Here is a 16,884-nt window from a genome sequence, read left to right as displayed (position 1 = left end):
AACCAGAAAGCAGGCTTTTCAGTATGTTAAAGAGAGACTAGCTACTTTTTACTAAAGTCATGAGTATAATTCCTCGTTGGATGATAATTGTAATCATCCTGTGAAGCCGTCTCCCTGCTTCTAAACTCTTGCCTTGCCAAAGCATCATTACTTTGCTACAGATTCGTCATCCTAAAGCACAGGCTAGAGTATGCGCTTCCCATGTTGCAATAAATACTTGGACTCCTCCTACGCCTCCACACCTTGGCCATGAAAGAAAATCTTAACTGTTAGCATAACATTCGAGAACCTTCTCCATCCAACCCTAACCTACCCTTCTCAGCATCAACTCCATCTCATTTCTCTGTCTATGCTGCGCTCTGGATACTAGCCAACTTGCCCCTTCTCAAACATGGACTGAACTATTCATTATTGCAAGCTTCTGCTCATATTTACTATTCCCTGAGCCTGGAATACCCTTCCTTCTCTGTGCACAGAGGTCCTGCCCGTTCTTCAAAGCCCCATCCAGATTCTGTCCATCAGATTTAATCATTCCTTCCTCGGTAGTCTTAATACACACTCTGTTTGGCACATTGCCTTCTGCCTCGTAATATGGACGGTTATTCACACACACGTTTTTCCCCTTAGATTATAGCATGTGAGAAACAGTGGCCGTATTTTAATTATGTCTGATTTCCCCACAGCCCACCTAGCACAATAAATACTTTGTAAAAAAGGAAGTGCCTGCTAGTCATTGTTTTCGTGAGTTGAATTGAATCTTTAATTACCAGTGTTAGTTGCTTTCTACAGAAATATGACAAGTTTATGAGAAAAAGACACTCCTCATTAGTTCCAAAGTAGAGTTGCGAGGTAAGGTGCAGAACACGCAGTTAAAGTTGAAATTCAAATTAAACTAGACATCCTGTATTTTTATTTGCTAAATCTTGGCTTCTCTAGTCAGAAGACATGCCAGTTTCACCATTGTCAGGGTTGACCTGGGCAGCAGTGGATTAGTGTGGGTGTAAATCTGTTCCCATCCAATTCTGTACGTGGCCACCATGAATCCTCTTCGCGTAAGGGGAAGGTAATCTTTTTAGAGAAAAAAAGAGCAGAAGAACAAAAGTAGTCATTTATAACTTGATCTTTATATTCTCACAATTATATTGGATATTTGAGGAACCCAGGAGAGTAATTCCATGTATTAATATACATTCTTCAAATAGCCAGTGGTTCTGATCAGCAAGATAGCCAAGGTAAACCTTTGAGGTCTTTGAGACATTCTGCTTTTGTGCCCTCACCCAGGACATTTCTTCACGCTGCCCTTGGTCTCTCTTATTGTCTCTCTAGCATCCCAACCACAATGGGACCATTGTGTGGGCTCTGCTTGTGCCAACCTTTCGTGCTCAGCCCTGAGGATCCATGTCTACCCCAAGTTATTTGATGACATCCTCTAACTTTATTCCTCACCCGCACTTTTCACCCCACCTCTTCTCTTTTCTAGTTTCCTAGGCAACAGTTTGTTAGTCTAATAATAAACCAATGCTCACCATTGTACAAGGAGCGGAGATCAATAGAACCCTCAGGATTCTCCTTTGCTCCCAGATAACATCTGCAGTTTAACACTAACCTTCTGGGGACAATTCCTGGCTCACCTTAAGTTGTCTGATTAAAGAGGGTTGGAATTTCCTGTAGGGGTGGGTGATGTCCTCTGCGAGGAAATTAGTTTTGGGAGAAAGAAACCTTGCCGTATCCTTCGGATCAGATTGGGTGAGCAGCTGTCTGCTGATGAGTTAAGCAGAATTTCTCATCTGCAGAAAGTGTAACTCATATGTTCAGGCCTCACCATTCTGACTACAAAGTAATTTCCTATTTATCCAAATCACACCTAAGTTGGGCTCCCAGTTGCCCATAAGGAACTTACTGCTGCTCAGAAGTGTGTGCTCATCACCATCTGATGGGCCATTAGAGAATAAACTCTTACGATTTTCAAGCCTGGCCACTGTCAAATCCCTATTCCTCTACTTCTGCAGAAAAAAGCTCCCAGGAGCCCACGGCTTCGCTGGAAAAATACTCCCACAGACCCACAGATACACTCCAAGTAGTACAGCTGGTTAATTGTAGAGAGTAAGTTTCTGGCCATACAGTATACTGAAAAGTGACTGTCGTTAGAGGAAAGCCAGTGACTTTGGCCTCTTTAGCTCCGCAGTCAGCCCATCGCACAGACCATGAGCAGATATGTGAAGGAAGCTGTGGGCAAGTGGTGACTGCTGGATTAAGCAGGTCAGAAGCCACCCTGGGCTTTTCAGCATGCCTTCTGATACAAGACTGAACAGCCTTCCATCTGCCAACATGTTGCCCCACCCTCTAAAGTTGCAAAGTCCAAGATGTAAGTAGTGTATTCACTAGGACTCTGGGTGCTGGGATCTGAAGCCAATCTTAGCTAGCTTTTAAAAAACAAAAAGAAAAATGAATTACAGGCACTTAATGATTCAAGGGAATTCAGGGGAATTCAAGGGAATTCTCAGAATTCCAGGGAAGACGAGACTCTTGGGGACTGAAAATGGGAATCTCCAGAAAGCCCATAATCCTGCCCCTCAGCTCTCCTTGTCTCTGTGTGTTATTTCTTTCCTTTGTCTCTTTTGCTATGACTTTCCCCTGCTCCCTTAATCTTCATGGAGGAATATGGCTTCCCACCATGTTGTGGTCAACACCATAAAGAAAACAAAAGCTTTTCTTGGAGAATAGGTCGTATTTCTTGATGTGGCTGCCGGGGCCTGGCCTCTGTGGGATGGGAGGGCCATAAAGCAGTTGCTGTGAGCTGGGCAGATGCTACAAAGGGGACAGGCTCAAGGCAGTCGCAGCCACCACTCCCCTAGTGTCTGCCTGAGACAGACACGAAAGGGGGAATGCAGAGATGTTGGGTGTCTGTTATGTGCTGATGTTAGACTTGTGATGACCCACACATCTATGGTCAATCAGTCTTCGAGAAAGGAGGCAAGAACATACGATGGAGACAAGACTGTCTCTTCGGCAAGTGGTTTTCGGAAACCTGGACAGCTGCGTGTAAACCAGTGAAGTTAGAGCACTCCCTCACGCCATACAGAAAAATAAACTCAAAATGGCTTCAAGATTTACATAAGACAAAAAAAAAAAAAAAAGATTTACATAAGACAAGATACCGTAAACCTCCTAGAAGAAAACACAGGCAAAATATTCTGTGACACAGATCGTAGCAATGTTCTCCTAGGTCAGTCTACCAAGGCAATAAGAAATAAAAGGCAGAAGAAACAAGTGAGATTTAATTAAACGTATAAGCTTTTGCACAGCAAAGGAAAACATAAACAAAACAAACAGACAACACATGGACTAGGGTAAAATACTTGCAAATGATGCGACTGGCAAGGGCTTCATTTCCAGAATATAGAATTGTGATAAAACAAATTTGGAACGGTAAAAAAAAAATGTAATTCACAAAACGCAGTGTACTTAGTATACGTCAGAAACTCCTATCCTGCAAAGCCTAACTGTTCATTTGTCTTCCTTAACTGCTGAGCAGGACACTTCTTAGAAATAAAACTTCATTGGATTGGTTTAAAATAATACCATTCCATCTGGGTTCAGAAAGGGGTTTTGCTCTAAAGTTACTGATGGCTCACCATTGGTAGGGTCCCGAGTAAATTTTCTCAGTGCAGTCAGATTTCATTCAACTACTCTCAAAAGAAGTGAAAAATAATCTTACGATAGTAACTTTGGATACCATTCGGCTCTGCGACAGACGACTAACAGATGTGGATGAAGCCCTACTCGGTGCCACTCCCAATTTTTACTCTTTTTTTCCGTGCCCCTTTCACTCAATGGTTATCCTTTCCAGTCATTTCCAAGGCATTTTTGTGCACCCTTATCATAAAAAAGTACAGTCTTCTAATTGATGTTTATTTACAAAAATATTATATACATTATAAAGTGAAAAAATAATAACTTTAAAATGTGATCTACAGTAAATGTAAGTAGAAGGTTTCGTATTTTCTTCCCACATCTCAGCGATCAAATTGTGCTCTGGTCTGTTGTCACAGTGTCAGTTTGTCTGAGCTGAGTTGTTCTTAGTGCATCAATTTTAGTGTCCTCAAGGGCCATCCTGAACTTTAGGTATAAGGTGTTCTTGGTAACCATATCTTAAAATGAATTCTCCAAGGCTCAACTTTCCATTGTGTAAGTGCCACGAATATTGGTCTGCAATGCCAAAAAACTGAATGGGTGTAAAAATGACCAGAATCAAACAAGCAAAGTGAATTCTCTACAAAATGAAAAATTGAGGAAAGACATCCTAGCCCAGCTGGGCTTGACAGTCAGGCTACACACACCGAAGCAGGTAGAGCAGGCTTCCGTCTACCGTTGAGTGAAACAAACAAAACCCTAGCAGGGAAGAAGGGAAGCCAGTTGGTTAACGTTGCTCTCCAGTGATCACTTCCTCTTGCTTTTTCTCCGCATCCATTCCTTTTGTCTTCTCCCCTAATACCAAGACCCTGAGGTGATGCTGACCCTGCACTTCAGGCCAAAGGAAATCGTAAGATACAGTAACAAATAAACCAGCAATCTTATTCTTTAATAAAGCTCCTCTCATGAAAGGAACAACCAAAATTTAACAGTAAACTGAAGATAATATTTATTAAAAGAATGCCAGGTGAAGGATTCATATCTCTGACTTATAAGCGCATAGAAATAAATAAGAACAGTAAGACCTTCCACTAAATAAATCAGCAAAGGCTAGTCACAAAAGAATAAATGATTGACCAGCAAATATGTGGGGAAATGTTCAATTTTTATTTTTTAAAAAGTCAAAACTCGTAACAACAAGATATTCTCTTTCCTCTGCTAAATTAGCAAAGATTTCAAGCTGTCATAAAGGTATTGGCCAGAGTGATTAAATGAGCACTTAAATTCATCACAGGTGGACATATATATTAACCTAACCCTTTGGAAATCAGTTTTTACTACAGAGCAAAGGCCATAAGATGTCTATTTCCTTTGATCTAGTAACTCTTTTTCTATGAATTTATCTTAGGATGTTCAACAACAAAGTTTTAGAGACCAGCTGTTTGTTGTTTACTAATACATGATATAAAGCATGGGAACATTTAAAGCAGTAGATTATTTGACAATATGAAAATCGGTAAATGAATTATGATATATGTACACAATATGGCATTGTTCAGCTTTTTCAATTTATGTTTATTAAGAGAGTCTGGAGTATGATGGATGCTTGTGTTAAACTCATCAATGAAAACAGTAGGCTATGCAGTTGTCCCAAGTATTGACAACAACCAGGGGAAAAAATTACACAGAAGTAAAGGCTCTAAGTAGAAGTGGACAGAAACTCTGAGTTGTTTTTATTGGTCAGTGGACTTATAAATTATTTCCATTTCTTTCTATCATTTAGTTTCTATATGTATATGCCTTTTCAAATTTATATTCATGTAACAAATATTTATTGAGGGCCTGCCTAGCACATCCCAGATGCTGTCCTGAGTGCTTGGAATAAAGCAATAACAAAACAAATTCACCGCTCTCAACAGAGTTGCCAGATTTAGCAAACCAAAAATATACAGGACATCCAATTAAAATTGAATTTCAGATAAACAGAGAATAATTTTTTAGTATAAGGATAGTATTTTATCTGACAACTCTAACGCTCAAAGAATTTAATTTAGCGAGGGGTAAATTTTCCACTAAGAGCATGAATTAACTCATTTATTTATTTATTTTTAGTAAAGTAGATGTAACATAAAATTAACATTTTAACCATTTTAAAGTCTACAATTCAGTGGTAGTAAGTTCGTTCACAATGTTATGCAACTGTCACTACCGTCCAGTTCCAGAACTTCCTCGTTGCCTCAAAGGGGAAAAATTCTGCACTTAGTAAGCATTCACTCCCCACAACCTACTCTCCATAGTGCCTGACAACCACTAATCTGCTTTCTGTCTCTGTAGATTTGTCTGTTCTGGATATTTCATAAACATGGAGTCACACAAGACGTGGCCTTTTGTGTCTGATGTCTTTCAGTTAGCATGATGTTTTCAAGATTCATCCATGTTATAGCATGTATCACAATGTCATTCCCTTGTATGGCGGAATAATATTCCATTGTGTGTCTATACCCCATTTTGTTTATCCATTCATCTGTTGATGGACATTTAGGTCATTTCCACCTTTTGGCTATTGTGAAGTAGGCATTAATTTTATACTGTTAAAAAATAAGTTTTATCTAAACCATTAAAAGCCTTAAGGGATAATGAAAATCCTTCTCAGAGCTCTCTTTATCTCAATGTTACGTGTTTAGAAGACTGAGGAAAGTAAGGGCCAGGCAATATTCCACCAACACAGAATAATGTGTTAAGCAATAGAAAATGTGGCAGATATAAAGAAGCATAAAATAAATATCTTGCTGTCAAGGAGCTTATACCAAATTCTGGGAAATGGAAGTCAAAAGTCCAGCATTTAATCACGGCAAAGCTATTCTGTCTCTCGGTTAGAAACAGCCAAGTTTAGACTGCCAATTCAGGGCTGCTCCTAGAACAGTAAATAGAATGCATCACATCTGCCTGATTAAAAAGCTTTAAAACAAAAAACAACCTGTGCTTCCCAGAAAAAGAAACAAAAAACAAAAAACCTGGGACCTTTATCCAAAGACAAATCATATTTTCCAACAGTGAAAACTACAAAAGTTCAGAAATATTGGTGTCCCTCCTCCAGCACCTCCTCACAGCACATGCAAAATAACTGATGCCTGCCTTCCCACTTCAGTGTGCTTTTGTTTTAGGTCCTCTGAGGTTTTTCAGGCTTGCATCAGTAAATTCTTCCTTCCAACAGCTGGGGGAAGCTGGCTTGCAAAACCTTCTGCCGTCATCACAGCAGAGCATCACAAAGTGTGAGAGGTGGAAGCCAGCATGGTGGCACCTTGGCACCTCTTCCTCCTTTGGCGGGACCCCAGGCAGCCAATGTCTGACCCAAAGCCAAAGGAAACACCAAGGGTGAGCTGAGTAAGATGGGGAGGTGAGGAGCACTGTCCAAGATTTGTCAGGTGTCTCTAGCTCAGTGGGTTCATTTCCTCTTCCAGAACTTGCTGGACTTTTCTTCCTTTGCCCTTACTCAAGTTACCTGCCTGGCTTTACCTTCTGCCACCCAAAGACTAAAATTTTATGTGTTTTTCCTTTAAGACTCAATGCAAATCCTACATTCGTCAAAGAAACTTCAGATCATCTTCCTTTCTGCAATAAAGCAGATGTGATTTCTTTCCTCTTTGGACTTTATCTCACCATATGTATTATAATTGCTGAATAGTCTAGTTATTTGTGTCTTTGTGTTGGCACTTGCTGTCCGTACCCTACTACAATCCAGCGGAGGTAATACAATCCCAAAATGTTGTCTCCTCATGGTAGCAACTACATTTAGAAACACCTCTTTCTAAATCCCCCCATCCTTTTGTTTACCCTGTACACAATCATAACTGGTTGACCAGTTTTGTACACAGGTTTGATACTCTGAATTATTGAATGGACGAATGGTTAATTATTTTTAGACTCTAATTTCAGAGGCAAAATCTCTTTAGATAAAAACCTACCTGTCCAACTCCTGGGCATGTATCTGGAGGGAACTCTTAATTTGAAAAGATACATGCACCCCAATGTTCATAGCAGCACTATATGCAATAGCCAAGACATGGAAGCAACCTAAATGTCCATCAACAGATGACTAGATAAAGAAGCTGTGATATATTTATACAATGGAATACTACTCAGCCATAAAAAGTGAAAAAATAATGCCATTTGCAGCAACATGGATGGATCTAGAGATTGTCATTCTAAGTGAAGTCAGCTAGAAAGAGAAAGAAAAATGCCATATGATATCATTCATATGTGGAATCTAAAAAAAGGAAAAAAAAGAGGACACTAATGACCTCATCTACAAAACAGAAACAGACTCGCAGACATAATAAACAATCTAATGGTTACCTGGGGAAAGGGAGTGGGAAGGGATAAATTTGGGAGTTTGAGATTTGCAAATGTTAGCCGCTATATATAAAAATAGATTAAAAAAACAAATTTTTTCTGTATAGCACAGGGAACTGTATTCAATATCTTGTAATAACCTTTAATGAAAAAGAATATGAAAATGAATATATGTGTGTATATGCATGGCTGGGACACTGTGCTATGCACCAGAAATTGACACATTGTAACTGACTATACTTCAATTAAAAAAAAAACAAAACCACCTAAATAGCAGAGTGGTGGTGGTTACCTGACCACTGCAGGTAGACTATTTGATTGAGTCTCTACATTATCCAGATAGATGGAACATTTTCTTTTTCTTCTTGAAAAAATTTGCCTTTTAGGGTATAAAAGAAAATTTTGCTCACTTTTCTCTGGATACCTTCCAAAGAGTGCCCTTCCTTCACTGCCATTTTTTCTTTAACTATTATTATTTTTCTACATTTACTTTCTCAATCTGATTTTTTTTACATCAAATCATACAGACTTTTTCCCTCTTACTGCTTTGATAATTATCCCAAGTATTCCAAATGATCGACACTTGAATAATTTCCGTATTTATGTGAAAAGAGGGAAAATAGCATGCTCTTCCAAAGAAAGTAACCAAAACGTTAATGTCTTTAACCAAACATACCTGAGGATGTTGTTATTACTATTATGAATCAGGCTGCTGATTTTTCAGTTGCCCCAGTAGCAGTATAAGTTGTCAACACTTCACTGTATCAACTCAACCATTCCTTCAACAAAGGTTTAATGATTGTGATGTCTGAGATACTGAACTAAGTACAGTACTAGGCACCGGCTCATTTTTCTTCAAACTCTGACTGTTCTTCTTATTCTCTTTTACCAGCACAGCTCTCCCACCATCCCTGAAGGACTGATGGCTTCCAGCAGGTTGTTCTTGAATCTCTGATTACTGAGGATGGGTCACATCTGCCACAGGTGCAATCACTTCCATCTCTGAAACCAACGGTAGGTCCTAGTTGTCATTTATGACACTCTTTCCCACTATACCTGAAGGTGGCCTTAAATTCTTTCTCAACACAGCACCTCAGACAGCTCTGTCATTTGGGTGATATGAAATAGGAAATCTGTCTCCTTCCTTTTCACCTCTCTCCTGAATGACATCGTCTCCTCCTATGACTTCGGCATTTCGCACCTATGAAGTTGATTCCCAAACTCTACCTGATGTTTTTCCTGAGTTCTAGTTTCATGCTTCCAGTAACCTGAAGTCCTTCTTCATTTAGTGTCTCAGACTCAGCCTGTTAAAAACCAGACTTACTATATTCTCCATAAATCCTGTTCTAGGGAATTACTGTTTACAGTCACCCAGCCTAGAGATTTTAAGCTTATCTTCGTACTTCTCACTGCTCATTTCCATATGAGGCTGATTGCTAGGTTATATCCATTCTGCTTCATAAATGTCTCTTAAATACGTGTTTTTTTTTAACCTTTTTCACCTCCCTAGGTTGGACCATCAGGGATTGCTTAATGTATTCTTGCAATAATATTTATCATTTGCCATGAATGAATTACTCTCTTCTCTAGATTTTTCTCCTCCTTGCCATGTATTATCTCTCTAAAGCACTGATCTGGCTGTATTAGTGGTTGCCCTCACCTCCAGCAATGGGTCCTTAAAATCCTTCAATGTCATCAGGAGAAGCACAAATTCCTTCTTAGCACCATATCCAGCTCCTTTCACATCTAGCCATGTTACTTTCCCAAAGCACATTTCTCATCGCTTCCCCAGTTCCCAGTGATTCAGTTATACATGTATATTCTTTTTCATTGCAGGTTACATTTTTGTATCTATAATATGAATTTACTGCAAGTTCCTAACATGTAGTAAAGTATGAGTGAATATACCAAAGCAAAGCACACCCCATTTTCTAACTCAGTTTTCTCTTAAAAGAGTAGCTGGTTGGTTAAAAAAAAAAAAGATGATTTGTTTGGCTTATATTTGAATCTTACCACATGGTCTGGAATTGGAAATTGTTCAGTGGCCAGTATTTTTCCTAAGTCACCAGTGAGATTTTCTTGGAAAGTTACGCAGTGAGGTGATTCATCCAGACTTTGTAAAACAAAATTGTCCCTTCGTTTTCTTGTTTTAGAAACAAAAACAAAACCATCATGTGCTTGATTGACATCAGCAGAAAAGCCCTTTTGTTTTGTGTAATGCAGTGTTTTCATTAAGTAATTTGCAGTGTAGGGGGGAGGAAAAGAGTCTTTGTAGGGGGTTCCAGAGGCATTCTCCCCAAGAAAATCTGATTAATTTGAATGGTAGAGTTCAAGCCTCCAACTGTACCTCGTAAAAGCCATCCTTACAGAAGGGACTTCGCGGTCACAAGCTGCTTCTGCTTCTGGGTAGAAATCCCATTTCATGCTGCCTGCAAGCCCCCGGAAGAAAGTGTTTTGTGACATTTTCAGACTAAAATGTATTTTAAAGATGGGAATCTGCTTATGGTAGTGATTGGGCTTAATAATACGATATAATTAAAAGATGGCCTATGTGACGATGTAACTCCTTACTATAAAATAAAAATTACTAGGAGGTATGTCAGAGAGTTAATTCTACTAGACTTTAAAATTAAAGCTAACGTACCACTGTTGATGGCAAGTCTCCCCTAAACCAATCTAATACTATTTCCTCGGATTATAAAACTGCATTTAATAAGGCGAATGGTATTAATGAATTCCAACATGGGTTATGAGCGATTGAAAGCCTCCAGGCCAGATATTGCTGTCAGCAGTTCACACTGGAATTCTTTCATGAACTGTGGGAGTTGATTTAAATTATGCAATCCAGAATGTAAGTGGAAGCATTAAGAAATGGATCGAGACCGAGAAAGATGGGGAAGAAAAAGTCCCACAAAGCGAGGATACCAGTAAGTGAATCTTTCCTACAAAGAAAAAAATGCCAGATTACAAATGAGCACTCTCTTTAGTTAGCGGGCTAAATTAGTGTGCAGGCCTGGATAAAGGGAACAATAGGTACCTTCGGACACCAGGCTGTGTGTCTGGTGAGTGTCCCTCAGTGCAAATGTTAGTACTGTGTGAGTATTTATTGTGTTTCTATAAAGTCCTAATGAGCTTCTTGGGTGAGAGTGAAACCCTTTGCTTTTTCACACTGTGCTCAAGACCCCTAAACTTCGTGGGGTCAAATCTAAAGAAAGGGTAATGGACCATGAGGTCCAGCTTAATAGACCTGATATTAACACAGCAGCAAGAATGTCACCAGATGCAAAGTTTAGGGCAAGCAATGAATGAAGTATTTGTTACACTTAAAGAATATACAAAGGTTATAACAGAGTGGTGGCACTCTATCAATGTCATCATTTCAGGACTTTGAGAATCTGCCATGTATGAAATAACCCTGTAACACATCTTTAGGTTGATTACAATACATGAATTTGCTTTCCAACAGCAAATAGTAAGTTAGAATAGAAAGTTATGCTATTACAGCCACTACCTATAGTTATTTTTAGATATTGACAGTTTCTTGCCCGTGGAAATCATCAGGATGCTCTCAGCATCTCATACCCACTCATGTACTTTTCGTGCTGGTTGTACAGTTCATACACTTAAATGTACACTTTCCCCAAATGAAACAAAGATTTTTCTCCTCCAGTGGTCTGGTTTCTTTAGAATGGGGCAGAGGTCTCTTGCTTTGAAATGAGTAAAACAAAACCACGCTGAGGATGATGTCAGGAAGCACAACAGCTTGTGTAAATACAGGACCCTTTCACCAGACTCCTTCCTCCGTGTAGTTGCTGGCTTATTACAATCAGCCTGGTCTGTTACCACAGTGAACTTCAGTTCAGATGCTGCAGTGTAAGCCGCAGACCTGGGCTCTGAAAGCACTGCACTCCACGGTTTTGTTTGTAAGTTAACATGAAAAACACTGTTGCTCTCTCGCGTGGGTATGGACAGGAAGATCTGAGGGTATGAGCCAGTGAACACATTCATGTGCTTCCTCACCTGCCGTGTTTTTATTTTCTGGTGGCTTAAATAGTTCCCTTTGGAACTGACTCAAGCAGGGTATAAATTATTCGAGGACAAGGACTGTATCTCTCCGTCAGCTATTTTCTGTTTCTGTTCCCAGCACCGCAGACAAAGCCACAGCGTTGTCTGTACACCCATACCTGATAAATACAGACAAGAAATATTATTCATCACTTACCAACTCCTCTTTTTTTCCATGACTTGATTGTCACAAAAGTGGAAAATTGCATTTATTCAGGAAGTTCAGGCAGTACATTGTCAAATTAGTTAGCTAACATGCCACCAGGAACTTTCAGCAGATTATTAGCTGCTAATTCTCCATTTCACTTTGCATTTTTTATTTGATTTCCAGTAGTCTGCCCCGTCCTCTAATTTTCAGAGGTTATTTGAATGTCACTTTCGTATTTGTAAAATTAGACTAGGTTCAAATGAAAGCAAAACCTCATAGGTTTCAGATAACTAGTTTCAATGTTCAAGGCCATAAAGCAGGGACACTTATAAACCAAAAAATCCCCCTGGACTCTTTAAGTTTCATAGTTAACTGCTGTCATATCTCCTCAACTGCTCTCTTTGATGAATAGGAAGAGAAAGAATGACTTAATCATTTTACTTTGACTTGTTGCTATTTTTAAAGGAAATGCAGAGAAATTTAGAAGTGGAAACCAATTAATTTCTATTAATAAAGAAAAATCCGGAAGCATTTATCTGTTGATGGGTTTGACCCTAAAAAAGGGGTTTTACAAGCCAGCCAAATGGGTGTAATACAGGGACATCAGAACTCTGACCTATGTAAATATATCACTTCCACTAGCCTGCCAGAGAACCCGGAATTTCTGTCGTTGGTGCCGTTGCTGTGCGTAAAACATCATTCACAGAAGGCTCATTAAAATGCAGACACAGTGTATTTACCCAATAATATCCATTCTCTCTCTAGTGTATATTGACGTGTATATATGTCCAAAGCAGGACAGAGTCCAGAGCAGATTGTCTGAACTGGGAGTACAGACTGGGGTAAAGTAGGATGTGAAGGGAATTACAGGGACTCGGGTCCTAAGGCACTAGGTACAAACACTCAGAAGGCACCACTGAGAGAGAAGAGCGATACTAACACTGCTTTTTATGAAACTGGGCATAAAGCCTGGTTATGTCTATGAGTGACCTGTTTCTAAGTGTTTCCCTAAAATTAACAGCTCTTAAAGGAATTTACATTTACACTCTCTGGCTTAAACATACAAGGTGTAATTTTTACACTAAAAATAAGTGCAATTCATTTCATCTGATAGAATTTTAGAAGTGAGACCAACACAGATGTTGGAAAAGAGGTACTTCCACTTGCTGCTAAGTAACAGGGGCCATGGTTTACCCTCCCACCGTAACTAATATATGTATATATATTTCAAACAATGATTTTCAAGACACTGAACATTAGGAAGTGAAGGACTGTGATGCCCTAAATGATGACTTTTGAAAATAGACAATTTTTTTAGAGCTGTTTTAGATTCACAGTAAAATGAAGTAGGAAAACACAGCGTTCCCATATATCTTCACCGTCCTCCATACACACAGCCTCCCCTACTATCAGCATCTCAGCCCAGAGTGGTACCATTGTTACAATGGGGGAACCTGCATTGACAGATCATTATCACCTGAAGTCCACAGCTTACATTCGGGATCACGTTTGGTGTTGCACATCCTGTGGGTTTTAACCTAGTGTGTAAGGACATGTACCCACCATTGTACTATCATACATAAAGCTTCATTATCCTTAAAGTCCTCTATGCTCTGCCTGTTTCTTTCTCCCTTCCTGTTAACTCCCCAAAACCACTGATTTCTCATTGTCTCCACAATTTGATTTTTCCACAATGTCATGTAGTTGGAATCATACAGTGTGTAGCCTTTTCAGGTTGCCTTCTTTTACTTAGTAATATACATTTAAGATTCCTCCATGTCTTTTTATAGCTTGATAGCTCATTCCTGCTTAGCACTGAACTATAATCTATTGTCTAGAGGTACCACGGTTTATTTATCCATTCATCTACTGAAGCACATCTTGGTTACTTCTGCGTTTTGACAATTATAAATAAAGCTACTATAAGCATCCATGGGCAGGTCTTTGTGTGAACATAAGTTTCCAGTTCATTTGGATAAATATCAAAGAACACAATTGCTGGACCATATGGTAAGATTGTGTTTATCTTGTGAGGAACTGCCAAACTGTCTTGCAAAGTGGCTGTAACATCTTGTATTTCCGTGAACAATGAAAGAGAGTTCCTGTTGCTCCACATCCTCACCAGCATTTGGTGTTGTCGGTGTTTTAGATTGTCACCATTCTGATGGGTGTGTAGTGGTATCTCATTGTTATTTTAATTATGCGTTTCCTAGTGACATAATGTTGAGCATCTTTTCATGTGCTTATTTGCTATCTATGTATCTTTGGTGAAGTGTCTGTTTAGGTTTTCTGTCCACTTTTTAATTGGGTTGTTTGTTTTCTTATTGTTGAGTTTTAAGGATTCTTTGTGTATTTTGGACAACAGTCCTTTACCTGGATATGTCTTTTGCCAGTATTTTCTCCCCGTCTGTGGTTTGACTTCTCATTCTCTTGACATTGTTTTTCACAGAGCAGATGTTTTTAATTTTAATGAAATCCAGCTTGTCTATTATTTCTTCATGGATTGTGCCTTTGATGTTGTATCTAAAAAGTTATTGCCTTGCCCAAGGCCATCTAGATTTTTTTTCTTTGTTATCTTCCAGGAGTTTTACAGTTTTGCACTTTGCATTTAATTCTACAATTTATTCTGAGTTACTTTTTTGTGAAGGTTGTAAGGTCTGTGACTAGATTCATTTCTTTGCATGTGGATGTCTGGTTGTTTTAGCACCATCTCTTGAAGAGCGGTTTTCTCTCCATTGTATTGCCTTTGGTCCTTTGTCAAATAACAGTTGACTGTATGTCTGTGGGTCTATTTCTGGGCTATCTGTACTGTTCCATTGATATATCTGTCCATTATTCTGCCAATACCACACTGTCTTGACTACTGTAACTTTATGGTAAGTCTTGAAGTCTGATGGTAGCATCAGTCCTCCAACTTTGTTCTTCTCCCTCGATATTGTGTTGTCCATTCTGGATCTTTTGCTTCTCCATATAAACTTTAGAACCTGTATGTCAGTATCCACAAAATAACTTGCTGGCATTTTGATCAGGATTGCATTGAATCTATTGATCAAGTTAAGAAGAACTGACATTTTGATAATATTAAATCTTCCGTGAACATGGATACTTGAGATGATGAAATTTTTAAAATGTTTTGCATATATATTTATCTAAAAATAAATAAGAGATAACTTGAGTTGGGAAAATTACTGATACCATTATTAAAAATAATGCAATCAGTAGTTTTTTAAAAAGAACACGTTTGATGTCCTTTAATTACAAAAGCTATTAAGCATTTCAAAATTTTCTTACAAATTCTAAAACAATAGGTATACTCAAATTTTTTACAAATGTCGTAACAATTTATTTACTCAATAAATATTTATTGAACACTAATAGGTGCCAAATGCTGTATAATATGCAAGGTAAGGTTTCTCTCCTCTAGAAACTCACAATTTGGAGGGGGGTGAGAAATAGGAGCTTGCAATACAGTGTACTTTCAATGATGTAAATAATACAGGAATGCAAATAATGTAGGGTGACTTGCAATCAGCTAGTAGGAGCAAAACTTAGCTTGAAAGGTCAGGGAGAGCTTCCTGTAGGGGGTGACAGGTAAGCTGAGACTCTTCCTCCTCTTCCCAACTTTTAAATGTTGAAGGACTGCAGTCCTCATCTCTACCTACATCCCGTCCCTAGACAGTTGCATCCATTCTAAGACTTTAAATAGTATCTTCAGCTCCTGAGTCCCAACACTGATTCTCCAGCACCCTTGACTTCTCTTGAACTCTAACCTCAGGTAGCCAATTGCCTAATAGACATCTACATTCAGATGTCTAAGAACTGTTTCAGATTTAATATAAAAATGTTCTTGATATTTTTCTCCAAACCTGGTTTGTTCCCAGTCTTCTTATCTTAGTAACCTGAGTACTTAGTCTAAAAACTTTGGAGTCGCCTGTGACTCCCCTCTGTCTCTCCCTCTCCAGTCAGCTCATCAGTAAGTCTGTGTTGACTCTAATTTCAAAATAAACCCCAATGCCAATGACCTCTCACCACCTCCCCCACTGTCTGCCTAGTTCAAGCCAGCATCATCTCTTGTCTGAACTGTTGTAATAAACTACTGGCTCCTCTCCTGTTTCCAGCATTGCCCTCCACAGCTGTCTGTGTGATTAAAAATAATAAAAATAAAAATAAAATAATAATAATAAAAAAATAAATATGTATTGTGTCAGTTTCCTGCTTCAATTCTCCAAAGGCTTCCTGTTACACATAGACTAACATCTGAATTTCTCACAATGGCCCACAGAGATTATGTGCCTGCTGCCAACCTCCCTCATCTGTTTTCTACTGCTCTTCCTTTTGCTCACCTCATTCTAACCACAACTGGCCTCTTTGCTGACCCTCAGAGACGCTGTGCTTGGTTTCACATTAAGGAATTTGGGCTTGCTCTTCCCTCAGCCAAAGATGTTCTTTCTTTAGATCTTTGCAGGGTTCTAACTCTGCCCCTCCCATATAAAGGGCCTAGGACAAAAGTGAAAAATAGCTGCTTAAAATGATAAGGCAAGACAACAGACTGTCAGAGAAAATGTGTTCTATCCTCTTGCCTTGACAAATAGACTTTTATGCTCACAGTTTTTTTAAGGAATTGCTGTATGATGTAGCAGGCAAAATAGCAAAGATTACTAAACTTAACTTAAAAATTTTTGTGC

General features: G+C 38.9%; 1 long non-coding RNA gene across 1 annotated transcript in view; it reads left to right on the top strand.

The window, feature by feature from the left end:
- Nucleotides 1-16,884, top strand: part of LOC116667643 — a 104,389-nt gene that overhangs the window by 27,900 nt on the left and 59,605 nt on the right. Inside the window, exon 4 of the long non-coding RNA XR_004324572.1 lies at nucleotides 8,879-9,000. This is a non-coding gene — a long non-coding RNA (uncharacterized LOC116667643). The remainder of the gene's footprint in view (nucleotides 1-8,878; nucleotides 9,001-16,884) is intronic.

This window comes from Camelus ferus, chromosome 12, assembly GCF_009834535.1.
Source record: "Camelus ferus isolate YT-003-E chromosome 12, BCGSAC_Cfer_1.0, whole genome shotgun sequence".
Classification (NCBI taxonomy): Eukaryota; Metazoa; Chordata; class Mammalia; order Artiodactyla; family Camelidae; genus Camelus; species Camelus ferus.
Note: the sequence above shows the minus strand (reverse complement) of the source record. Positions and strands in the feature narration are given on the sequence as shown.